This window comes from Crocodylus siamensis, chromosome 3, assembly GCF_052110815.1.
Source record: "Crocodylus siamensis isolate JL-2025a chromosome 3, ASM5211081v1, whole genome shotgun sequence".
NCBI classification, from domain to species: Eukaryota; Metazoa; Chordata; order Crocodylia; family Crocodylidae; genus Crocodylus; species Crocodylus siamensis.
This window is the reverse complement of record NC_143397.1, coordinates 9,512,825-9,540,567: the sequence shown is the minus strand read 5'-3', so window position 1 is coordinate 9,540,567 and position 27,743 is coordinate 9,512,825. Positions and strand designations below refer to the sequence as shown.

General features: G+C 41.0%; 1 long non-coding RNA gene across 1 annotated transcript in view; it reads left to right on the top strand.

Moving 5' to 3' along the window:
• LOC149867970 (uncharacterized) overlaps positions 1 to 27,743 on the top strand; it is a 93,925-nt gene that overhangs the window by 21,759 nt on the left and 44,423 nt on the right. The window contains exon 2 of the long non-coding RNA XR_016440939.1: positions 2,020 to 2,050. This is a non-coding gene — a long non-coding RNA (uncharacterized LOC149867970). The remainder of the gene's footprint in view (positions 1 to 2,019; positions 2,051 to 27,743) is intronic.

Genomic DNA, 27,743 nt, shown 5'->3' with positions numbered 1-27,743 from the left:
CAGAAGGCACTTAGCATGAGGTAGTTCACTTTAACATCCAGATGTTCACATTCTAAATTCCCTTAGTATGATCTAAGTTTAACACGCAACTTCACCCTCATTGCGTATGGTCCTTTGCTTCTCCTAAGGCAATCCAGCCCTTCTCCTTATTGCTCCGGGAAAAGGGATGCATAAAGTCATTATATTAAGTGTCTATTTCTACACTCTAAAGAGCTTAACATATATATTCCTGCTGCAGGAACTCCACATGGGTGGATAAGAGGGAAGAATGAAGTGAGAGAAGCAAGAGCAGAGCGATTTGTATACAGCAGGCTCTTTGCTACCTAAGGATACCCCTGTATAAAGGGGACTATTTCATTGCTCAGGTAGGGCATCTTTATGGACCTTTTGCTCATTAGGTGATGCAAAGGGACAAGCACAGTCCAGCCCAGCTGCTCCACAGTGACAACATATTGATTCATACTGTAATGATGCCCTTTTCCCAGTGACTGCGTTTTCAAAATGAAAACCTAGGAGAATACTTCTATTGGGATATTTTTATAAGTGTCAAAATGTACTGATACAAAAGGCAGTTTGGTATCTCTTACTTCTAATTAAACTGTAACACCTGACTCTTTCTTGAAGAGGAGAGGTTTTGTGTTTTTTTCCTCATCAAAATGGGGCTCTGTGTAAATTTACCTAAAATACTGAACTCACCTTAGCTATGACCCCTCCTCTGATAGCTTGTGCTCTCGTTCAGATTTTCTCTTCACTCTGAAGGGCTCATCACCAACGTACCTTGTTCTCTGATCTGTTCCTGTGTGCACAGACATGCATCTTGAACAAATATTTCATAAAGATTTAAAAAAAAAGAAAGGGTTTGACTGAGGAAGTAGTCCAAAAACAAAAACAGACAACTTTGGATCACCCAGATGATGGGTATGGGACACCAAAGTGTCATACGGCTCTTTGGGCACAAAAGGTTGGCCAACATTATTTAACTAATTCATTTTCAAGGGTTTTCCCATGAAGGTGAAAATATTGATGACACAAATCTGGTCCATTCCGGGATTCACCTTCTTTTGTCAAAAATGGTACCTGTTTCTTTGAAGACAGTAAAACCAAAAGAAAAGAAGAAAAAAGGAAGTGAAAAAATTAACAAAAAAGCCCAACAAAACAAGGAAGCAAACACAAACCCTAGGCAAACACTGCTGGGCATTTCCTTGCTCAGAAATCCTGAAGTCTGTCACTTCAGTGAGCACTGAGCACTAAAAGCTCAATTTAAGAGTACTCCTATAACTACTCTGGGCTTTTTTTTCCCTCCTCAGCACACACACAAGCTACATACAATATTCCAGTTTCTGTCCTTGTGGTTAGGGAAAACCCTATTCAACTACCTGACTTGGCTGTGCCCTGGCCATTCATTTTAGTCCCTGAGGTTGTAACCTCTCTTGTCTGCAGCTGAGAGATCTGATCAGCCCCTTCTGTTAAGCCTGAGAGGGGGCTTTTGATTATCTATTGGCTTTAATGGTGTCTGAGATTATCTCTGGATCTAAGACTACCTTGATAGCAACCATTAGCACCTGTCAGCATGATATGAAAGGTTAGGATGGAACGATCACTTTAGTCTGAGAGCTTTTCTAAGAAATGGTGCCTTTTTCTGAAAAACAGTAAGTGAATTTAAAAAAAAAGAAAAAAAAAGAAGCAAAATTACTGTGGGGTAGGTTTTTGCAGTGAATCGTCAAGTGTGTCTCGTTCCAGATTACAGGGACTTGAGGCTTCTGTCAGCATAATTTACATACACAATCATCCAGACATTTTCCAAGACAGCACAGCAAAATCCACAGTTTTCAGTAACCTCCTGTTCCATTTTCTCTTTATTCTAATAGATCTTTGTCATATCTTCAGCCAATAGTGTTTTATCCTGAAAATCCTAAATCATGCAGATTCTTTTGGCATTTATTACAGATACAGTAATTGCTGCTTAACAGGCTCCACAGGGTTTTATGAAATATTAATTGACTATTACTCCTTTTGCAGGTTGGAATAATGAAGAGTTCCCTCTTATAAGGTAAAATCATCATTTTCCAGTTACTTTATCATACTTTCAAACATTAAGAGGTGAGTGCTTTGAAAATGAATACAAGTTTGAGCCACTGAAAGTCCATCTGGATTCCAAACACCACCGAGTGGAGTTTTTTGGGGGTATTTATAAAGAAAGGGGTTATATAGGAGGTGGTCTGCTTCTGGAAGGGCAGGGACTGTCCAGTCAACCTGTTTTAAATCAACCCCTCTTGAAAAATCAGTGGACTCACAGAAGTTTCACTTGCATCAATTGGCCTATGTAAAGAGAGTTATCAGACCTAACTGTGAACAGCTTGGTTGTGGGGGTAGGGATTGATAAGTTGATTCCTATAAAAGCTGAAGGAGCCCATTTAGGGAAGGGAAGAAGTAGGGTGGAGGATAGTTTCCAGGTGTGGAGAAACTGGTGTAGGGAATTTTATGTTGGATTTAACTATAAGGTAAAAAAATGTTGATCATGGAGTTTAGTCCTTTCTGGGCTGGGGAGGCTGGCTAATAGGCCATTTCTAGAATAGGCATCTAAACCCTTTGAAGCACTGTGAGTCCAGCAGGATGATTTCACCTCTGCTTTATTCCATCTGCATGGCAGCACTGAAATCAATTGTGCTGCACTGGTCTAAGATGAGTAATGTAGCAATGAATTTAACTAATAATCTACTTGTTTAATTTCAAGTACAGATAATACTGGTTCATCTGATCATATTGGAGATACAAAGATGCCCCAGGGGTTATTAGAAAAAAATAAAATGATATGGAAACCAGGTATTTTAATTACATTTTCCCACTGTAATCATGCCTTTGTAACTATATACATCTTTCTTGTAGTTTTTAACTGGAGTTATGTAAGGGAGGTATGAGGTATCTAAGCACCAGTGCTATGTGAGATATATCAGGAATGGGGTAAAGGAAAGTGTTTTTTCAGTGCAACTTGTTGCCAGAGCTTACAATCAGTCTTGCCTGGTTTATGAGCTCCTACGTATCTCCACAAAAATATATTTCCAAACTGAAATCTCTCATCTCTGGAGGCAACAATGGATTAAAGCAAATGGTGTTTGCTAAATTGCGGGGATCTAAATTTTGAATTTAGGGATACCTATACATAAGTGGGGAGGCTGCTCCAAATTGTTGACTAATTCTGTCTGCTCTAGCAAACTGTAATTACAAGTCTCTGGAGTGTGGCAATTACTAGGGCTGTGTGAAACTTCAGCAGTCGTTTCATTTTGGAGGTGTTTCAGCCTGTTTTGGCACCAGAAACACCAAATCCAAATTAAAATGAAAGGCTCTGAAATGAAATGAAAGCATCCAAAATGTTTCAGAACATTGTGGAAAATGTTGCAGTTTTGGAGCTGGGCTTTCAGGAAAATAGAAAGTAAGAAGAGGGGGGAAGGACTACTCTCATATCGACATCTGTAACTGGCCAGTGTCAGCGATCTATCCCTAAGACCCCTTCCAATCCCAGTGCTCTGGGGGAGGGACGGCAGCCTGCTATCATCCCATGCGCAGATATGGGAGCCTATGCCTCCTGGGAAGAGTCTGGCAAAGCCCCACAGTCTTCCTGGGGTGCATGGACCCCCAGATCTGCATGCAAAGCTGAGGCCAGCACCAGCACTTGAGTCTGCTTAGCACACCCAGTGCCGAGCACCAGGAGGACTGGCGTTCCTGCTAGCCCCAGCCAGCAGTGGCTGCATGCTGTTATCCCGCATGCAGATCTGGGGGCCCGCACCCCCTGGGACAGCTAAGGGGCTGTGCCAGACTCTTCCCTGGGGGTGCAAGCCCCTGGATCTGTACACCAGATGACAGCATGCTGCCACTATTAGCTGGGGTCAGTGACGGCACCAGTCTTCCCGGCACTTGGCATAGGGTGCACAGAGCAGACTCAGGTGTTGGCGCTGGCCCTAGCTAGCAGTGACAGCATGCTGTCATCCCACATGCAGATCCGGTGGCCCATGCCCCTGGGAGGGGTCTGGCACAGCCGTTTGGCCTTCTTGGGGGGTGCGGGCCCTTGGATTCGCATGCGAGATGACACGTTCTACTGTTGTCAGCTGGCAATACAAGTTTTGCTTTGAACTGTTTGAGGTGCAGTTTCACAACCCCCCCTGCACTTATCTCCTTGACACCTGGCAGGCTTCATGCCCTCATAAGGGGCTACCATCCCTGCAATTTTCATCTGAATCAGGGAAGAAATGACAATGCTATAGGCATTTTATTGATTCCCTATTATAGCCTATGACTGAAACCGCATTGAAACACCAAATCAGATTCAGCTGAATCGAAACGGGACAGTGATGTGAAACACGGAAATAAATCACTGTCCCTCTGAAATGCCGAATCTGAAACTGAAACAAAACGTAGAAGTTTTGCACAGCCCTTGTTATTACCGTGCTCTAGCAGCCTGCTGCATCTCGTATTAGCCTCCCCACACTTAAAAATGATGCTGGGGGTGCTTGGACTGAAGCTCATCAAACATGCTTTAGTTCAAGTGCCCTGCTGCCATTTTGAAGCATAAAGACACTGATACATGAAATGCTGTGGCTCTTGGAGCTACTTTTAATTAAAGCTCCACCCTCCCCTCCTCCACCTCCAGAGTATGTGCAAAAGTGGCTGGTAATCACTTGCTATTAATGTCTTTTGTTGTTATAACTTTGATTTTCTGACATTCTGGAGAAAGCAGCCCCTGACCTGAACCTTTGGGCCTCTACTCATATTGTAATTCTCCTTTTGAGTTATAATGAAGCAGAAGTAGGAATGACCAAAAATACCACACTCAAATTTACAGAGCAAGGTTAATACAGCTCCTTATGCATTTTCCATTCCAGTTATCACAAAGAGCATCTTTCTCTTATTTCATGTCTGTTTACATCTCAAATCAGTATAACATCATGGTTTATACAAAGGTAGACTGTGGGGGAAAAAAGGAACAGTTGTGGTGACAAGCACAGAGGTTAGGGGTAACAATGTTAATAATTTCTAAGAAGAATAAAAATGAAACCTTCTACCAAACCTCCCAAATTAACATAAAGCTATTATTTAAAAAAAAAAATATGCATAGGTTACTAGTTTTAAGGAGGGGAGGTGGAGCGACAAACTAAAAGAAATTTTCATCACAAGCACTATCCTTTTTAGGATTTATGAGGGACTTTCATGTTTCCTATAATTACTGGAGTCTTTTTGGAGATAAAATATGTCGCTGATTTATAGATTATTACTGCTTTCAAGCATCCCACCTAAGAAATGCCTTAGGATGTGTCCAGATTTTGATTTCAATTACAGTAGTATAACAGCAGTGGAATTAGTTTAAATTTAAATCACTGTTAATGAATCTGCCTTGTAGCTTATAGTGATTTGGAATATATTTAGCCTACCCAGCTATTATGTTTCTCAGGAAGAAAGTCATGCATTTTTACTTGCTAAATGTAAAAATACATTAGAAAACATCTAGCAAACAAAGGCACTTGTGAATTTCAAATGATTCGTTTTCTACCTGTCTAGACCAGGTTATTAGAAAGGTTCCCAGACTTCCATAAAATAAGCGTTTTTTGTCTGGATTTTGAACAAGCATTATAGGGCATTTGCTATTTTACTCATTCAGAATATTTTAATGCATAGATAAGGTCCAGCACATAGCAGCTGTCTGAACCCAACACTACATGTCTTGAGGTCTTTATAAAATGGATCTTCCCATACAGCCGTTCATTTCATCAGTTGTATTCTTGGCTCTGCTTTTAATAGAAGAGCTTTAATATTGTTGACCCCAATCAAATATGGTCTTTTTAAAATGTTGATTTCCACCAGCTATATACCCTTATAGGTAAAGAAATCATTCAAGGAAACTGCAGAGGTTTTAAGATTAAGAGCTTTTTTAAAAATAAGTTTCTTGAAAAATTACATGCATGTTATATAACCCATGGACATCACCCACAATTTTTGTCCATTCATGAACCTGTCAAAGCACATGCCACTTGTTTGAAAGTCAAATTGAAATCTGTTCTCATAAGGTTATATCCTTGATTACCATTGTGTTGGACAGTCACTGGGGATAATGTAGGTGTAACAATGTCTGTGTTGTACTCTGGGTATTTCCCATGATTCTGGGCTTTGCTGGAGAGGAATTCCCACCCCCTCCCCCACTGCTGCTACATACGTCAGGGTTTTTTTAAAGGCTTCTTCGTGGGCATTGGTTGTCGGCTTTAGGCAAGGCTGGGGATTTTGACTGGGATATACCAGTGCTCCTGCTGGGAGTTAAACCCAGAGATTCCTGGCTAGAGGGTCTTGCCCATCCACTCAACGATTGGCATAGTTGGTGTTAGGAAGGAATTTTACTCCAGTCAGATCGGTACAGACTTAGCAGGGAAAGAGGGAGCTTACCTTCCGCTGTAGCATAGAGCATGGCTGTTTTCCTCTGATCACTTGAGCCATAAATTAACAACCTTTACAGAAGCAGGACATTAGCCACTGTGGTCCCCCTCCTGCTTTATCTGTGGCATATTATGGTATTATGTCTTGTGTTGTGAGAGGAGGGACTGTGTAGTTTTGCTAAGAGGTGAGACGTAGAATTGTATAGGATGATTTGGACAGGAATGATCCTGTCTTAGGCAGGGGGTTGAATTAGATGGCCTCTCAAGGTCCCTTTCAGCCCTACTTTCCTATAATTCAATGCAAGTCAGTTAAGTCTGCGCTAATTATTTTTCTATTTTCTAATTGTCATTTCTTTGGCATGGCTGTTTAGAAGAAGGGATGGGAAGTATCAAAAGGTCATCAAAATTTTACTATGAACTAAACATATATATGTGTGTGTATATGTATGTATGTATGTGTGTGTATATGTGTATACATATATGTGTGTGTGTGTGAGTGCGATCTGAAAGCAAGGAAACATCACAAACTGGGAACTGTTGGGTTGAAGAAACTTGCAGAAATTCCACCTTGCAGATTTTCTTCACTGTTGTCAAAATGCGGACCAAAATCTGCCACCTAAGCACACTTTAAGTTAGCAGTTTAGAAAAATCATGGCAATTTAAAGGTTAATAAAGACAGAGCTCCCTGAAAGGTAATACTAATTATGATTTCATCTGACAGTTAAGTTTGTTTTTGTTCCACTAGCGTACTGTCTGTTATCCAGTTCTTTTATTTTTTGTGCGTGTGTGTGTGTGTGTGTCCCCTCTTCAGGCAGAGCAAAAAGAAGTTACTCTGTTGTTTCACTTTCAGTACAAGGCTTTCACTGACAGCTGAGACAAATGGTGTTTTGTGAAGCCACTCCTAATGATGCTTTATTCCCACCATCAAAATAAAATTAAAAAAAGACAATCCAGCAGTGTCTTTTTGCTTAGTGGAAGCTATGTAAGCATTTCTGTCTTTCTAAAGCAAATGTATCGTACCGATATTTTTGTGGCAGCAACTTTATATCTGCCTCAGTTACAATCCTAAGTGGGAAAGGCAGCCTAGCAACTACACCGGTTTTTATACCAGCTGAAGATCTGACCCTTAGATGAGACTAGATTAGGTAAATTGTGCATGCATGTGCGTGCACGTGTGTTTATATTACCCCAGATGAAAGTGTTAAAATAGGAACTGTTTTGCTGCATTTGACTCATTCTAACCCCATTTATACATAACAGAAGAGAACCTACCAGCTGCTGCCACTCCACTTCTGAAAGAGCTCTAAGCATTGAAGGACTGACGTGTCCGCACCCTTATTTTGGTTTCACCTACAATGAGCTACAATTTTGAGAGCCCAGTATTTCACTTCTCATTATCTAGTAGGTGGAATACTCCAGCAGCCTTCCCTTGATTTCTCTTTGAGCACTTGTTTGAATGCCCTTTTCAACTTTTCCAGCTGATTCTTCAGATGGGCTGCATCTACACGAGACGCTGACTGCGCAGGAGCTTGTTACTACTGCGCAGTAGCATCACGTGGCAGGAAGCGTGATGTGACACTGTTACACAGTAGTAATGAGCTATTGTGCAGGCAGCATCACCTAAAAGCCATTCGATGATGCTACTGCGCAGTAGTCACTGTGCAGTCATTTAGTATTTATTTATATAAGTACCAAATGACTGCACAGTAATGACTGTGTCATCAGCATCTTGTGTAGATGTGGCCACTGTCTCTTTATGCCATTTTCTTTTGCTCTTTTCGAATGAAAGTCCTCTCTGAATCGCTCCACAACCATATCATTGATGGTTTAAGGATGCTTTTTTCCTCTGCTTCTTTCTCTCTCTGCCTCCTCAAATTATCTTTCAGAAGTTCTACTTTGCTGCTGAGTCTTCATGTCATTTGAACTCTCAGCTGGAAATTGATCTTCTGCCTTGGCTAAACTCCTGTCTCTCTATCTGCTGTTATCAGTTTCCAGTTTCTATTTTATCTAATAAAGCATTTTTAGGAGAAGGGCATGGGGGTTTCAGTAGACAATAAGCTGAATATGAGTGAACAACATGCTGCTGTTGCAAAAAAAGGCCAGCAATATACTGGGTTGTATTCTCAGGAGTGTCACTTGCAAATCAAGGGAACTGATTCTTCTGCTCCATCCAGCACTGGTGAGGCCTCGCATGGAGTATCATGTCCAGTTTTGGGCCCCAAACTTCACAAAGAATGCAAACAGTTTGGAAAGGGTACTGTACAGAGCAATAAGCATAATTAAAGGCTTGAGAAGCAAAACTTCTGAGGAACAGGTGAAAGAACAAGGGTTACTTAGTCTGGAGAAGGGAAGACTAAGGGGAGATTTGATAACAGTCTTCCAATACCTGAAGGGTGATTACAGAGAGGATGGAGACAGGCTTTTTTCTGTACCCATAGAGAACAGGACTAGGAACAAAAGTCTCTAACTTCTGCAAGGGAAATTTTAGGTTGGAGATTAGGAGGTATTTTCTGACCATGAGGGTGGTATTGGAACAGGCTGTCCAGAGAAGCTGTGGAATCTCCATCCTTGAAAACTTTCAACAGCAGGTCGGACAGACCCTTCACTGGCATGGTTTAGTCAGGGATACTCCTGCCTTGAACAGGGGACTGGATTAGATAACCTTGTGAGGTCCCTTCCACCTGTACTTTCCTGTGATCTTGCCATATACATGGCATGAAAGACAAAATAATGTCATTGCATACAGAATCCTAATGACCAAGTGTCCCTCCTTGATACGGTTCCTTTATTTTCATGTCATTAGTAAGGTATCCGTTTCCTTATATAACTTTTTATCCTTTGCCACCTATTTAGCTTCTTTATTCCTCCAGTCCACCTTTATTAAACCGGTAAGTAAAATGGTACTTTTATTCATTTATCCAGCACAATCATGTATTAATAATTTCATAGACATAGTTTTCATAGATTTCATAGACATTAGAGCTGGAAGGGACCCCGGAGGATCAACAAGTCCAGCCCCCTGCCCCAGGGGTAGGAAGTCAGCAGGGCTCATAGGATCCCAGCAAGATAAACATCCAAATGTGTCTCGAAGGCATGCAAAGTAGGTGCTTGAACCGCCTCCGGTGGCAGTCTATTCCAGACCTTGGGGGCTAGGACAGTAAAGAAGCTCTTCCTAGTGTCCAGTCTGAATCAGAGACAGAAGAGTTTGTGACCATTCAATCTTGTTATCCCTTGGGGTGCTATGGCGAGCAGACGTTCGCCCAGATCTTGGTGAGCATCCCTGATAAACTTATAGGTGGCTACCAGATCTCCACTGAGCCTGCACTTTTCCAAGCTAAAGAGGCCCATGGCTCTCAGCCTCTCATCATAAGGTCTGTTTTCCTGAACTCTGATCATGCATGTGGCTCTCCTCTGGACTGTCTCAAGCTTCTCCACATCCTTTTTGAATTGTGGAGCCCAAAACTGGATGCAGTATTTCAGCTGCAGCCTCACCAAAGCTGAGTACAAGGGGAAAATGATGTCCTGGGATTTGCTAAAGAAGCATCTATGGATCCAGTCCAGCATTTTGCTCACTTTACTAGCTTCAGCATCACATTGAAGGCTCATGTTCATCTTCTGGTCATTCATGACCTCAAGTCCCTTTCATCTGTAGTGCGAGCCACCATAGTACTGCCAAGCCTATAAGCATCCTGTAGGTTTTTCCTCCTAAGGTGGAGGACCTTGCATTTTTCAGTGTTAAACACCATCAGGTTCTCATCCTCCCATTTTCTGAGCCTGTCAAAGTCAGACTGGATCTCCCTCCTGTCTTCAGATGTGGACGCTTTACCCCAGAGTTTGGTGTCATCAGCAAACTTGGCCAGTCCACTTCTGATAGCAATGTCCACATCATTAATGAAGATATCAAATAGTATAGGCCCAGGGACAGAGCCCTGGGGGACCCCACTGGTCACAGGGCACCACGAAAATTGACTTCCATCAACCACCACCCTCTGGGTCCTACCACAGAACCAGTTCCCCAGCCAGTGGATTGTGGTAAGGCCGAGGCCGCAGTTATCCAGTTTTGCTAAGAGATGATCATGGGATACCAGATCGAAGGCTTTTTTAAGGTCAAGATATATGACATGAATCTTTTCTCCCTTGTCCAGGTGATAGGCCATCTGGTCATAGAAGGAAATAAGATTGGTCAAGCAAGACCTACCCACAACAAACCCATGCTGGCTATCTCTCAGGATGTTGCCATCAGCCAGTTTGTTAATAATGGCCTATTTGATAATCTTTTCTAAAACCTTCCCCCCATCCCCTGGCAGGCTTAGTTTAAAGCCCAGTGGAGCAGGTCAGCCAGTCTGGCTGAGAAGAGCCTCCTCCCCAGCGGAGAGAGGTGAAGGCTGTCCCTTCTCATCAGCTCACTGCCTCTCTCACCAAAGTGTGGACTGTGGTCACGGAAGCCAAAGCCTTCACGATGACACCAGCACCACAGTCTTTGGTTTACTACCTTGATCCTCCTCTCCCTCTTCAGCCCATAGCCTGAAACTGGGAGGACTGAGGAAAACACCACCTGTGCCCCCATCCACTTAAGCCCCGCTCCCAAATCACTGTAGCGCTTCATGACCTGGCTGGGATTGCTTCGTCAATATGTATAAAGAAAATTCTGGGGAAAAGTGACTAGAATAAAATTCAGATCATGTTTCTTTTTATTTTTTAAATACATATTTGATAGTTCCCATGGGTGTGTCTTGCTTATCTATCATCTGTTAGTTTCAGAGGATGGGGCTAGGGCATTTTCCCAGAACACTCTAGTGACATAGTCTTCATACAAGTTCACTAGCTTGGAAAGACGAGAAATCTTTCTTCATTCGATTTGAGATCTCCAAATAAAAAACCGAAGCACTCTTTATTTGACAGAAAATACCCATAGGGGACTCTGTCCTGTTATTTTACGCTGAAATAGATTATTGAAAATAAAGGTTTTGCAAAGATTAATCTGAGTGTCTGCATGGTATAGTAAATACTAGGGCTATGAGAAGCTTCGGTACCTGATACGATTCAGCAGAGATTTGGCCCAATTCGGTGGCCAAATCTCCTAATCAATACCTAATGAAATACCCAAGAGTAACTAGATATTATGAGTAATGAAAAATAAATATGGCAGCAGACCATCAGTTCTAGTTACCCCAAATTGTTCTAAAAATTTAACGTCTGGATTATTATTTCCTATATGAGTTTTAATTTGGCCACATCCCTTTAAATGAAAAAGCTACATGGCAGGGCTAGTGAAAGAAAATTAGGGGCCCAGTAGATAGTGATAGGGGATCCCCGCCTCCTATTTTGGAAACAAAAACTAGAAATCCATTTGAATTCCATGTGACTTCTAGCCTATATTTATAAGTTTAAAAAAGTGACCAGTTGAAAAATGGCTTGCATTCAAAAGCTTGTCTAACTCTTTCCCAGCAATGCAGCTAGTCTAATAAAAAATATCACCCTAAGAAATCCTTGCTTCTCACATAATTTTTGCTCCATTATAGCCACAACATCACTTTTATACTACCATAAGTTTAAAAAAATGTCTAGAGATCATACTTTTTTATGTACATACATATTATTTTCAGTTATTATTTTACTTACTATACTTTCATTTCTATTAAGAAAGAAAATTCTCATAATTTTGCCCCTTTTTGGAATCTGGTACAACTGTACCCCCATTTTCTTCTCTCACCGACCCTGGCTGGAATAAGTGAGCATAGTGCCAACAGAGCTCAATGGAGCTGTGACAATTTACCCCAAATTGTTCTAGTAACTGAACGTCTGGCTTATTATCTCCTATATGTGAGTTTTAATTTGGCAGCGTCCCTTTAAATGAAAAAGCTACATGGTTCATTAACGCCTGAAAATGGCCACTCATATTACTAAATAGTATAAACTAAATCTATATTTTCACCTTCCTATGTGGAGATTTAGAAAACCTCATCAGGCTCAAAGCAATTATGCAGGTAAATCTTCCCCCTCCCTCGTTGTACTTAGATGAAGATAACAGCCAATTAATATTAGAGTATCAAAGGCAAACATGCAGGTTTATAGAAGCAACTAATAAGATTGAGGTTAAAATAGTACTTATCACTTATATTCATCACCAAATGACACTTTATGCAGAAAGAGCGCTATACATCCACTAACTAATTAAACCCTTGCTTATTCAAAGTTGTGATTATGTGAGATTATTTTAAAGTAGAATTTCCCTAGCCCCCTTGAAGAAGGAAAATATTTTAAGTAAGAGGGGAAATGAGTGATGGGGGAGAGAGTTTCAGGAACAAACTATATTACTATGAGATTTTGGGCACAGAGAAACAGGAAGAATGTGAATGTGGGTAATTGGGATGACAGCAATCTGGGCAGAATCAGATGCTGGGAAGGGAGGCTGCAGTCTTTATGAAAAACTAGCGAGGAGAGATTAAATAATTTGCAAATGAAAGTGGCAGAGCTGAAGATAGTGGAAGCTATTTTGTAGTGAAGGAAGTGATTAAGGAAATGAATCTGGAGGGTTCATTGAAATATATACTGTAATTGCTCAAGAGGAAGATGGGACATTTGAACGAGAAGAAAAGAAGAAAGAACCAAGTGTCAAGAAGAAGTGCAGTACAAAATCTTCAATGAGAAATGGCCATGGCCTATATCATTGAAAAGGTGATGTTTCCATGTTTCTAATTAAAAATAAAGCAGATTTCAGAACCTATAAACTCAGTATAATGACAACTGTGATAGTATTTACTCCTTTGACAAGGATACATTTGGAAGTCCACTATAAGGTGGTGAACTATATTAGAAAAGGTTAATGTCATGTCACCATGATATTTTGTTTTTTAAAAAAGCATGCAACAGTGGTACATGGAGATGCAAGCTATTAAACAGACAAGTATGAAAACAGAGATTGTTTGCATGCCAATACACTATGCCTTAGAAACATGTGAGGATTCTCAGAGCCAAGTCTTAGTTTGCCTTTAGCTGCATACCTACTGGAAGCAGAATAAAAAGAAACAGGACCAGCAATGGCCTCCCAACTTTTAGCTCAACAGCCAACTAGTTGTGACACTTGTCTAGAAAGCAGGGAACTTGAGCTGTAGACAGGGCTTAAGCATACTGTCTCCCACTTCCCAGCAAAGTGCTTTAACTACTGCTAGGCATTTCGCTGAGCACAGTCCAGCCCTCCACTTGAAGCTCACAGAGGTGAAGATATATGGGTCCATTCAAGTTAGAAGGATGGATGCTTCCCTGGAAAGGAGGGAGCAGAAACTCTGACACTATTCATTTCTTCCAATATGTACTACATGCAAGATTCAGAAAAGTCACTGGAGGTTCAAGCCCTTTCCTGCTAAGGCAACATCTACCACCCTGATCCCCCTTCCCATCTCTTGGATACACATATTGTCCCATCTGTGTTCCTAGTGCACAAGCTTCAAGTGAAGGGCTACAGAGTGCATTGGGCAAAGTCTAGCCTATGGTCTGGTGGTGTGGTTAAAACATTTGTGGAAGGGATTGGGGTGCTGGAGGGGGTACAGTGTTGCAATTGTACAAGCCCTTTGAGTTTTGCTTCATCCAAATGTTAAAATTAACCCCCTAGGAGGGTTGGGAACATTTCTATTCAGGCCATGCTCAGAGAGTCAATTGACTTTATGACTCATTATATCCCTGATTCCTGTTTATCTCTCTCTCCAACACTGTTAATGACCCTCTATCAGAAGGGTGGGCAAAATATGACCCACAGGCCAGATCTGGCCAACCAATTGATTGTATCTGGTCTTCAGCTGCACCTACTATGCTCCACATGGGGCCAAGTCCTGCCCACTCATACCTGGGGCAGCCTGTGCTGTGCTCCTGCCCGCATCCAGTTGGTTCAGCAAACATACCTTGCCAGCAGGGCTGCTGCTGCAGCTGCCCAGGTACTACCCAGATCCCCCTGCCTCCAGATGCTGATCCTTCTCTTCCTCCTGCCCCCGCTGCACCACTCTGGGCATGCTGCAGGTAGTGCAGGGAAGTGGCAGGAGCCATGGGGACATGTGCCAGGCACCACATGCCCAGCCAGGTATGGAGAAAGCTGCAACTGGGCAGCTCCTTTCCCAGCACTCAGGGCTCCAGCTCCACCTCCAAGCTGCTTTTCACCCACTATGCCTGACCACTGCCATGAGCAGACAACTGCAGGTGGCTGAGTAGAAGGTGGCTGGGAACTGGAGCTGGAGACCCATGTGTTGGGGCAGAAGCTGCCTGGCTGCAGCTTTCCACCCAACCTAGCTAGAAATATGGTTCCTGGTATGTGTCACCATGGTTTTCCTGTGTTACTTTCTGCCTAAAGTAGTACAGCAGGGCCAGAAGGACTTAACTAGAGGTGGGGGGAACCAAGCAGTACCCAGGCGGCTGAAGGAGATGTGGCAGCAGCCCAGCTGGGAAGCTGTGTGCACTGGCTGGGGCCAGGGTGATGCCATTGGCAGGCTCAGGGCAGGGGTGGGATGGAGCATGGTGTGGGCTGCCCCAGATAGGAGTGGGCAGAGCTCAGCCCTATGCAGAATGTCATGGGGGCAGCTGTGGGCTGGATTGTGGGGCAGAGTACCTGCACCTGCTAATGTACCTGCATGCGTAACATGCCAAGACTACCTGGGCAAGCTTTTCTGCCTGTGCCCTTTGACCCCTCCATCCACCCCTAGCCAGCTCCGAAGACCTAGTGTGGAGGCAGCTCCCCCCCACATACATGCACATGCCCGAACCCCCACATACCCCTCTGCCACTGCCCACACACCTCCACATCTTCCCTTCCCCACACATACACAATATACAAGATTAAAACTTTATTTTGGGCTATTATGCAATTGTCTTTATATACATTATTAAAATAAAACATAAATCAAGAAAAATATATTTTTAAAATAAAATTAAAATATGTTATAGTAGATGTTTGAATTTTCATATATGAATTGGGTTTTTTAGTTGTATTTTTTTAAGAGATAGATTCTGAAAGATTTTATGTGCACAGCTCACCAAAACTCATTAACTGGCCCGCCAGCCAAAATAATTGCCTACTCCCGCTCTATCCTTTTTCATGGTCTTAATGTGCCACTAATCACTCTGTTCTTTTTGCAATTTTGCTGTCTGTTAGGCATTCCTGGACTGTTTTTTAGCTCTAGCTAAAAACCTTAACTTGGGTGTGGTAATAATAACTCAGGTGTAGAAATGACTGACAGTGAAATATTGGAGGCACTGTCAAGATGCTCAAGAAGACTAGAGTTTGTTTTATGAATCTGAGTAGGAGATGTACATTTAACTATAATGACTACAGGATTAGTGATACAATATCATTTGACTATTTTGACTATTTTTCAAATGTGTTGTGTTTTTTTAATTATATATAATCTAGCAAATTTGTGAACATCCTAATAATTATATTAGTTTTTACTTTGATCTTAAATGGAATAATATAGTGCTAGTCCCGTAGCATATTAATAGTTTCTAGTTTCTCTTTAACAGGAGAAAAATGTGTTGTGTTATATACGATGATGCATAACACCATCTGTACCTGGATCTTCACTTGAAACTCTAGGTCTGTCCATGTAAGCACTTAGTGTCACTTTTCCAGTCTAATGTCACTGGGAATGTATTGAAAGTTGGTTCATGGCAGTTAGAATTGATTGGGTTGTCAATCTGACTGCACCATTGCAAAGATAAGCAACTGAATGACTACAGTGCATGTATATTGAGGGCCTCGTCATTTGATAAAAATCATGCTACAGATATACTCTTGTTCACAGAAATCTCAGTTCCTGAATGTACTTATGATTTCTTCCAGGGGTATTCTGCAGACTGGGGCATAAAGTATCTGTTTGCCATTTCCTTGCCATTAATTGGCCATTTTTCCTTTTGTCTTTCACATTGTTTCGCACAGTATACACTTGATCAGGACACCGGCCTTACGTTAGATCTGTTTCTTTCAACATTCCCTCTCAAAATTTAGAAATCATGATCCACAAATGATCATGACTCTTAATTATATAATCCATAATGTCTCCAAACTTACACATGAATGCCAGAGTTCTCCATCGCTTCCTGCAGTCCCATTTTTTTTTCTCTCTGGGATCACTGTACTCAACAAACACTTCTGTTTTTATCCTCAGTACTCCATTGTCTTCAGCATCATATCTAGCAGCAATTGCTCACTCACTTTTTAGCCCTTCTATCTTAAAATAGTAATAAGATTTTTCTTTTCTTTAACTTTATCTCCTATGTCATTTCTATACCTAGGTAAGAGCCTAGCTTCCATGCCTGCATGCTTTTTTTTTGGTGTGGAAATCCTTGATACCTATTAGCTTTAGGCTCTCTACCAGCCCAGTGGTTTAAAGAAGTTCTCTTGGATCAAGCCTTCAAAACTTAGTCTCCACTAGATGGCAAGGCTACCTCTCTCCACCCAAAAAGGGCTATTGGCAAATCAAAACTAGTCCACAGAGTTAACAGATGTCCTCACACCATCATGTAGTCAATCACTTTTGTGTCATTCTATTTCCTGTTTCCTGTTCATCATCCACCATCTGCATTGGATGGATTTCTGCACCCACACATAACTTCACGGAAGTCAGTGGGGTGGTAGGCAACAACTACAACAACCTCAAACTCTGGAAGATACCTCAACATGCCATAAACTTTATAAATGAATTTAGGATAGCATCACTGGTCTTAGAATGGGCTTGTATCTTCTGCCTTAGGGATAGACTAGTTTCTAGTGTATTGTTGCTCAGAGATAGAGAGTAGGGACTTACTTCTGAACACTTACTAGCTTATAATGAATATCTGGAAGTAATACAGGGAAGTTCACTAGATTTTTTTTTTTTTCTATCCAGGTAGAATAAGCCTCTTGTATGTGTGGATTAAAACAAAAAATAGAACCCCTAAAGGAAGAGGATAATTTTTTTTTTTCTATCCAGGTAGAATAAGCCTCTTGTATGTGTGGATTAAAACAAAAAATAGAACCCCTAAAGGAAGAGGATAATTGCTTGTTTTCCAGACAGTGACTCCAGTAAGCTGAACAATGAAAATTAAGCACAATAAAATTGCTTATAATAGTTGCATGGTTTCTCTACTCCCAACATTTCGAATCAATAAAATTATTATTGTAATAGATATAGTCTTGCTCCAGTGACTTAGGTAACAACATAACAATTAGATTTCCTGATTCAAGCAGTCCCTGGAACTTCTAAATGCTATGAGGTCTTGAGACAATTATCTCTCCCTGGAAGCTCATCAAACTTGTTAGCCTAGACAGATCTTAAATAATGCTGATAGAAGCTCTATAGGTTGGAAAAATTAAAGCAGCAAGAAGACTGGAGGAGGCAGTCCTAACTTCTGGTCCCTCTTCCCAGCACTGCTTAGATAGTTTTGCTGGTTTGGATAAAACACATCCTGAGAGTAGGGGTTAGAAGAGAGATTTCCGCTATCCTAGCTGAGTAGCCCAGCTACAAGGTTCTGACTTCAACCTTGTTTTGCTTGCTCTCCTGGACCCATGACACACTTGTCTGCCTAGGGGCCCAGGTTCAAAAAAAGGGATGGAGGGGTAACCCCCACCATCTAACCCTCTGGTAGTTGGGGCAGGAAGGAGGAAGATGTGTATTTGGATTGTCTCAGACTGGGCAAGACTTGTTCCCTGACAAGGCTGTAACCACAAGGCAGACAGCATGATGGTCTCCACGTCCTCCAGCTCTGACTCAGTGGCTGCATCTACATGAGATGCTGACTGCATACGATCTCATTACTCCTGCGCAGTAGCGTAGTGTGGCAGGAAGCATGATACAACGCCACTGTGCGGTAGTCACAAGCTACTGAGCAGTCAGTCACAAAAAGGATGTTTGGCGATGCTACTGCGCCGTAACTCTGGTTACTCCGCAGTCATTTAGTCCTTGTATAAAGTAATTTATACAAGTTTATACAAGGACTAAATGGCTGTGCAGTAATGACTATGCAGTCAGCGTCTTGTGTAGGTGTAGCCAGTCAGTCTATAATGTGTACCTCTACTCTGTCTTCTGCCTAACTTCTGAATAACATAGCTACCTGCCTCTCTGCAGCTTTGATTTTGAGAGAAAGCAATTGCAGTTGCTGTACTTGGAGAGCAAGCAAAGCCTCAAGCCAGCTCAGAGCATCACCTAGAGGAGACTGGACAAGCAGCTAGCTGGGGTTATCTGACCCCAGCGCTCTTTCCTGACCAGGGCAGGGGGTTGAATTCGATGACCTACTGAGGTCCCTTCTGACCCTAACATCTATGAATCTAGTATGTAGGCCACTTTCCTGTGAAGTGGGAGATGTGGGCTTAAACCACTTAGGCTAAAATTGGCATAAAAACCCAGATACCCCATTTTCTGATCAAGAGCTCTGACCACATGGATATTGAGCAAAGGTAGACTCTTCTTTCTTCATGTAAGGATGAAAACTCAAAAATGCAACTTTATATAATTACGCCTAGGCAGAGGTTTCAGACTGTGAATCCCATGTCAGGACAAACACCTGAGCCAGGTGGCTGCTGACTTGCCACCTGAGTCCAGGAGAGAGTTGGGATTTCATCCCCCTCCTACATTTCCTGTTGGCTCATCAAATCATGCATGTGACTGTGAAACCCGAGCCCAAGTGCTTGTCTCTACAAGAGAACTTGGTTACCTTATTTGTTTTTTTTAAATTTCACTCCTAGTGCACATGCCTAAACTTGAGCAAGATGATACTCAGGGTCATCTCAGGTAGTCCATTTTTTTTTAAGCTGGCTCCTGATACAGCAATATGGACACGAGCCTATCCACATCTATGAAATGGGGAAAATAGTATTTCCCTGGTAAGAAAAGCATGTTAAAGAGTGTGATGCTATAGTAGCAGGGTTATATAAGGTAGCTGAGACAGGACATGAAAAGTATTACTTTAAATTCTAACTTAGTCAAGAACCTAGAGATCTTATAAAGTACAACCTACATGCATATGCGTGCACATACAAAATTAGATCTGTGAATTTAGGTTTTTTTTAATATAGAGGATTATGTTTTCCTTAACTAAACCATTGTTATGTCATAATCTAACCCTCACCTTTTACAGTAGGATTTTTCCTTCTAATTATATCCACTTTTGTTTCTCATTTTTTCCAACTGCTTGATCTCCAGGTGTTTGCAAGGAAAGGGATGGAGCACCTGCAGTTGTAAAACCAGATCTTAACCTGCTTTTTTCTGGGCTGGGCAAATATCCTAGTTTTAAGAGGTTTGGGTTTTTTTTTATATGCCTGTTGTTTTTTTATATGCATCTTTTATTAGAGATTGATAAGAAGCTTCTATATTTTTAAGTCCTACACATGAACTTTAATGCGCATTAGCCTATTTTAATGACAGTAAAGCATTATAAAAAAACCTGTGAGCTTTTGCTAATGCACTTTTAAATAGGCTAATGCACCTTTTTCTAGTACCTCACAACAGAAGTACTAAATTTAACATACTTTAGCAAAAGTGCATTAATGAACATTTAGATATGCCCACTAAGCACAAAAATAGTCCACCTGCTTTATCACTTATTCAGTTTTTGAAGTATCCGGTATTTTTTTTTTTGTGTTGCTCTTCCTGAATTCTAGTTAGTAGCTTCATCAGTGCTATATATCCAAGTTGTGATTCATGTTGCTGGTTTTTTTTTCCTTTATGGAATCTTACTTGATTAATGGCTATTTTATCGACTCTGAAATGCATGGCTTTTATTTTCTGCAAACAGAAATTACGAGTGGCCATCTGTGTTCAATTTTCCTGAATTAGCTGAGGATCCCACAATTCACTAGTGGTGGAGCAGGGATTCTGCTCTTATTGTGCTTTAGATACATTTTGGATTGGAACCCCTTTCCAAGATACATCGAAATCTAGGTCCATACATAATTTAGGAAATGCCGAATGTCTTCCTGGGGATTCACCTGAATCTTTGAACAAGATATAGTAGAGTATAAAGACAAACAGAGTGTTTCATTGAAGCCCATAACTGCAGTGTTTACCAGCAGCTGGCATTACAGGTAGATGAAGGCATCTAGAAAATAATGTTTAATCCTAGTTAGAACAGATACAGTGCTTTTACACACCCAACAACACTGGGCTCTTGAGCATCTGGAGTGCACTAATGTCCTACTCAGTACCTGGTGTTCCATCTGGATTGAACACAAGGAGGCCCATTGAATCTCCCAGCTTAAATTTTAAGATCTTTTTGGCTCCCAGGCACATAATAACAAGAATGTGAAGAGTCCCAGCAGAAGCAAATGGCTTTTCCAGATGTGCTGTCTTCATTACACCTTGCTGACTTAAATAATAGTAAAAAAGCGAAACTGCAATTTCTTTCAGCCAAATTCCATAAAAACTCCACAAATTTGCAAGACAGTAAAAAATCACTAATTGCTTTTTCTTTATATTGGGGTTTGGGGACATGTGAATTAGCTGGGCTTTGTCTTAATTTATAGATCGGGGAAGTGGAGAAAATTTGCCGATAAACACAGCTAAAGTTAGCAAAGGTTATTACAAATTTATACAGTGTGACACTGGTTTTAATACCGTGGCCATCTGTGCATATCAGCCTAGAGAGTTTATGCAGCTTTTCTTTGGCTTGACAAGTCAGTGATTTTTTTTTTCATTCATTAATCCCTTTTTTCTTCTGCTCTGGAAGCTACCCAAACACACAATTTGATTAACTTAGGGTAACTGGAGTAATTATTGTAATCTTTACACAAAATACATGTCTATAGCATTATGATAATAAAGACCCCTAAGCATTGAAAAGCCCAAATATCTCTAGTTAAGGCAATTTATGTAAATAGTCCATTATCATTAGTTTTTATGAAGTCAGTTAAGGGAAATATTGATGTGAAAATTCTCGTTACAACCTTAATTCTGATCTGTAAGCTATAAGTACAGCCGTAGTCTATATACACATTGTTTAAACAATCTGTCAGCTTGCTTTGTGGTCAGAGTTAAGGTTCTTTCTGACAGACATGGTGTGCTTTCATGCATTATTGAAGTTAACTTTTGAAAATGAATACATATTTTGCTGTGCTTCTGTGGAAGAAACCTTAAAACAAATAGCTTATTTAGTTCTTCAGTAGCAGACTCTTACAAGCAACTAGCAGCCTTTTAATGATTACCTCTGCCACAGAGTTGAAGAGCTGTTTAAATATTTAAATCCCCTTTGCAGATCCTGCCTTAGAGTCCCAAGGTAGATTTAAGGGTACAGCATATAATTGGTCTCAATGAAAAAAGCCTGAGCAATACTAAAAAAGTCCTTCTTCCAATTATATTAATAAAGCCTCAAGGGAGAAGTGAATATCTAGAAGAACCTAAGCTGTCCGATACTGGTACATCACCAGAGTTTCTTTCTAGGAGTGCCTTAGAAGTCCCTCTAGACTGAGCTGTGTTTTGTTGCTACCTTAATCTCTCCACCACATTGATGATCAACTTGGTAGTTTGAAAACTGTTCTTAATTATTTAGTTGTAACATTTCAATGCATTTTCTTAGTTATTTAGTTTCAGTATTTGAACACATTTCTTTTTGGGGGTGGCTGTTTTTGAGGACAGTTGCTGGTTTTTTGTTTTGTTTTTTAATTCATGTTGAGTCACTAAGATGCTTTTATTTAATTTTTTAGTACTGGAAGCGTGGAGGTGATATTGCCATGATGGTTTAGGAAATTTGTGAGAAGCAAGAAGCCTCATGAGTGATATTTTTTTATTAGCAACTGCATGCTTGGGATAAATATAAATAAGATTTCAGGTGTCACAGTAAGCTTCTCTCCCAGAGACCTGAGGAATGGTACTGTGATACCAGACATTTTTCTTATGTGTATTCCATCCATGCAATTGGTCCAGTAAAAGGTATCATCTACTAGAATTCTTACCAGCATGGGAAGGTGTTCCTGCCAATGAGATCTGAATCTAGGAGCTGTGGTTGGATTATTAATGGAATGCTTTGAAACTTCATGTCCTGGTTTTAAGGAGGGAAATAGAGATTGCACGTAGAATCTCAGAATCAGAAAAAATGAGGGTTGGAAGGGACTTCAGGAGGTCACATCTAGTCCAACCCCTTGCTCAAAGCAGGGCTATTTCCAGCTAGGCTATTCCAAAAGGGCTTTGTTGAGCCAGGCCTTAACTTCCAAGGATGGAGCTTCTACCACCTCTCTAATAGGGGTGTGCAAAATGGGCTGTATTCGATTCGGATTTGGATTTGACCTGAATAGGGAATGGTGATTTGGTTAGTTGAGTCAGATCACTGTCCCTGATTTGATTTGGCCAAATCCGAATCTGAAGATTTGATGCTGAACTGGATAATCAATCATTTGGCCATAGGCATGGCTTTAAATGTTTTTTTTTTTCTTCTGTATACCAGGTGTGGCTCATGAATGCTGCAATGCTGAGGCAGATGAAGCATCCCACAGGAGGGAGCGGGGGGAGGGGGGCATGCTCAGCAGTGAACCCGGAAGTGGACCAAAAGTACTTCTGGCCCACTTCTGGGTCATCTGGGGAGCATGCTGGGAGAGCCCCCCTCACCCCCCAGCTCAGTGATCGGCCATGGGGGGACCCCGGGTTCCACCCCCCTAGACCCAGGAGGCACCATCACCCCCACGCACTCTCCAGCAGACCTAGAAGTGGAACAGAAGTGCTTCTGGTCAACTTCTGCATCTGCTAGTGACCGCATTGGGGATCTGTCCATTCTCCTGTGGGATGCTCCAGCTGCCCCACTATCGCAGCATTTATGAACCATCTGCTTCCTTGAGGTATGTAGAAAAAACATTTAGAACTGTGTCTATGTCTGAATTGCAGAATATTTTCAAATTGATTTGGAGGGTACTGATTCAATTCAGAGAAATTAAATGGTCTCCTGATTCAGTTCAGATTCAGAGATCTAGCCACTGAATCAAATCAGGGACTGAAGCTTCACTCAACCGTTCTTCTAAGTAACCCATATGAGTGCTTCACCACCTTCCTAGTGAGGGTTTTTCCTAATATCCAATCTGAATTTCCTTTGCTGCAAAACAGAAACACAATTCCTAATTTTACTTTAACTTAGAAGAGACATATGTTGCTAGGTTTAACTCATAAAATCTAAAGAGTTTAGGACAAAAGTCATAAAAAGGAATGAATACCACATCAGAAATGTACATAGGACATTGAAGTGCCACTAGATTTCAGTATGAAAAAGCTCCCAGTCTTGGGTACGTTCAGCATTGCATGCTTCAAAATGGTGGCATGGGTGCTTTAACTAAACCTCATTTGATGAGCTTTAGTTAAAGCACCCTCACTGTCATTCTCCAGTATGGGGATGCTGAATACACAAGGCCGCAAGGCTGCTGGATTAATCAACTCTGTGATTAATCAAGTCTGCTCTGATTCGCTGTAATTACAACACATTGGAGCAGGTGTCCTGTACATCTACAGGCACTCTTGGTACTTAACTAAAGGTTATAAACAACACTAAACCAGTAGATCTCTTAAATGTAAGTGCTGCAGTGCCCAGCATTATAGCATCTAGCTTCCCCGTCCTGAGTGGAAGATGACATCTTCCCTCTAGAATGAATAAAACACTTACGCGAGCTGCATGTTGAAAGAGTCTGGATCTGATATTTCTTTATTTGGTATTATTAACATGGTTTGAAGTGGGAGTGGGGGGACAGAGATTTAATATTATCCCTGATTATTAACCTTAACTTGTGGGCCTGACTCTGGACCCACAACTGATGAGATGTTGGTCATAAGTATTTGATTTGCATGTGCAACGTACTCAGATGCTAAAATGACATCAGTTTTATTCACAAATGACTGCATGTGGAAAGTTACATACACACACTAATATGTGTCCACAAACTTACAGGATAGAAAGAGCAAAAAATATGATAAGAATCTGGTCCTTTATCTGAAAACCTCTTACTACTTCATGAATTTTCTTGTCTTACTACTTACATTCATGAATTATTTACAGAAGCACTTTTAAAAACCCATTGGAGTAGGAGTGGTTCTGTTATGAGAATCAAAGAAACTCCCAAACTGGTGTCTTTTGTGATGGGAGCAGGATGTAGATCCAGGTCATCTAAAGTGATTGTTTGCTTGATGACTGTATTTATTGAATGGAGTCCATTTTCCCCCTAATAGACTGTGTTGAGACCCATAAATGATAACTATCTATAAATGGAGAGAAATTACCTACTCCAGATCATAGAATCATAGAAAATTAGGGATGACCTCAGGAGATCATCATAGCTGCTACACTGAGACTTTGTCTTGTAGTTGCCTGTATAAAAATGTAATATGATTAGGGTGAGGACCCTAAACATGGGATAATGTAATGCAGCATTTTCTGATTTCCCTCATGGGGTGTGTCCAAACAAATGTGGTTGTGTGGTATGTGGTGCCACAAAGACATTTGCAGTGCCACATAGTGCATAGTCTGGTGTTCTCCATGCTGCAAGGGCATGCTGCCTGAGCATACTCTGTGCCAGGTTTTTAGTTGTCCTCGGGGAACCAAACATCCATGCATGTCTGGATATGCCCATGGAGTTATTATAATAATAATGATAATAGGTGTTATTGTTATTATTATAATAAAGCTCTACAGAATTTCCTTGTAAAAACCTTCATCAAGTATTTCTGGGGTTCAAATATAAAGATATTCCTCATAAAACAAGCCCATTTTCAGAACCCCCCATGCATAAAATTGGAGAAAACTAAACATCTTCCCAGGGTACCATTAAGAGAAGATATGTCCTTTCTGCAAGCACTGTGTCTATGTGGGAAGGAGAAAGAAATAGTAAGGGGAAAATGAAGACAGCATTAAGCTGGGAAAACACAGCACAAAAAAAAAATAAAAAAACCCAAAAAAATAACCAACCCAAACCAGAACAAGGAACAAGAAAAACAACAGTATGTTTATAGAAATACCAAGTTCAACACTTGCTTCTTTTCCTTAGTTTCTCCACCTGTCAGATGAGTGTCTGATGTGTAAATGTAACATGTAACAAGCCCTTCTCCCCTCTCAAGGTTGGATGGTACTAGTTAGTTGAATCCTAGAACTTGGAAGTACACTCTGTGTACTCTGTGTCCCTCGGGGGTCTGTGTTTAGTCCAGTGCTCTTCAACATCTTTAGTAATGACTTGAATGTGGGGGTGAAGAGCTCACTAACCAAGTTCATGGATGACATCAGGTTATGGGGGAGTGTGGTCATGCTTGAAAAAAGGCTGCCGATACAGGTGGACCTAGACAGGCCGGCAAGTTGGGCGGATCAGAACCAGATGACGTTCAAGGCTGAGCAGTGTAAAGTTCTCCATCTAGGGACAAACAATTCCCAACATACTTACAGGCTCGCTGGCACCATACTGATTAGCACCATGGCTGAAAGGGACTTAGGGGTAATAATAGACTGTAGTATGAACATGAGCTGTCCGTGTGATGCTGTAGCCAGCAGAGCAAACAATGGGCCTGCCGTGCACATATCGCACAGCAGCGCTCATCTGGACACAGCCACAAAAGTCAGTCCCCAGCCCATGAGGGAAAGGGAAAGTTCTGTCTTGCTTGAAATAATGTGATATCATCTCTGTGCCATTGTCCCAGCTTCTCCATCGTTTCTTACCAGACTATTATCACTAGCTACAGTACCAGATCCGTGTTCTCAGGCTCTACATTGAGCTGGTAGTGGTTATAGCCATGGGGACATTGGGTTGGTGGCCAATCAGATCCCTACCAGAATTCATTCATCTCTGTCGTCATATTATGGAGAGGGCTCAGTGACACATCAAAGTCTTGGATAGAGTCCTTGTAAGGGATTCATTTTCTCTTATACGCTAAGAGTTCTTTTTTCCGTTACTACTTCTGTCCGAGTGCCGTTACAAAGCATACATAGGCAACAAAAGATATGTTGAGCCATCATTTATGGCATGTAAAGTACTGTTTTCTTTCTGTTCTGTCACACAGCAAAGATAATAACATCTTCTATCTCCTATACAAAAAAATTATATGAATTTTAACCAAACAATCAAAATATTCACAGTGGGAGGGTGGGTAATGAATATGTAAATAATATTTTCTTGCTCTGTTTCTTCCTTCTCTTCACCAATAGATGGTGGCAGAGCTCCTTCCAAAAGCTGCCATAGGCTTATTGTGATAATATAAAAAAGTCTTCTCTTCCTTTCCCAGCCTCTACAATCCATATTCTATTCTCTCAAGAGTAGCAAGACTTCTGATTTGCACTATTGGCCTATCTCCTTTTCAGTCTTTCTTAGAAGAATCTTCAGAGAGGTCTAAGCGAGAATGGAAACTATTTTTTTCTCCATCTTGTCTTTTTTCCCCGGGAAGAGAAGCAGGGAAAGAAACATGTTGATCTATTTGGACCTCAGTAGGTAGCCTGGGCCTTTTTCCCCTTAGGATTAACCGCTGCAACAGCTTGTATAATGACATGGTAGATTCTTTTCTCTCTTGATGTCTTTAAATCAAGATGGAGTTACACTGTAACTCAGCGGGAAGTTCCTGGCTTGACTCAATGATCATGAGTTGAAATTCTACAGCTTCTATAGGGAGGAAGTCAGACTAGATGATCATAATGTTCTATTCTGGCCTTAAAATCTATACATCTGTGTGAACCTAACACTTGAGTGACTACTGCTGCATTTCCATGAGGAATAATAGAAAAGAACACCGGGAAAAGATTACAATAGCATGAAAAATCACTGTAGCAACAGAGATTCATTTGAACTGTGTATTTAGGACATTTTTCCCCTCCTTTCTTTGAAAAATGACTTTCACTATAAATAAGTCCCATGATACGGGCAGGACTTGACTGAAATACTGTGAAAAACTGTGCCTTCAAGTAAGTTTTAAATGATCATGGAGAACACCTAAAATTGTATTTTACAAAAGCATTATCATCTGTATAGAAAATAAAATATGTCTTGTGGGATGTATTTCCACCATACTTTTGACTACCACTAAGAAATTTCCTATGCCCTTTTTATTTTCAGGGTCCTGCTTAAGAACCACTGTATAGCTTCAGGTTAAATTGCTTCAAAGTGACCTAGCGAATTAATAAAATTATTAATTTGCTTATTTCAAATTTTTTATTTAATTCATAGGACCAACTTCTATCTTTAAGCAGAACCCCTCCAGAGAATTGTCTATCATTCTCACAGTCGTTCATGCAACATCTGAAGCTCTTGGGCAAGTCACTCCTACAACTTTCTTTCTCTGCTTTTTCTTTCTTCCTTTGACTACCACCATGCACCCCACCCTTCCTGGATGGCATTGCTCTTTTCCAAAAGGAGTTGGGTTTTTTTCT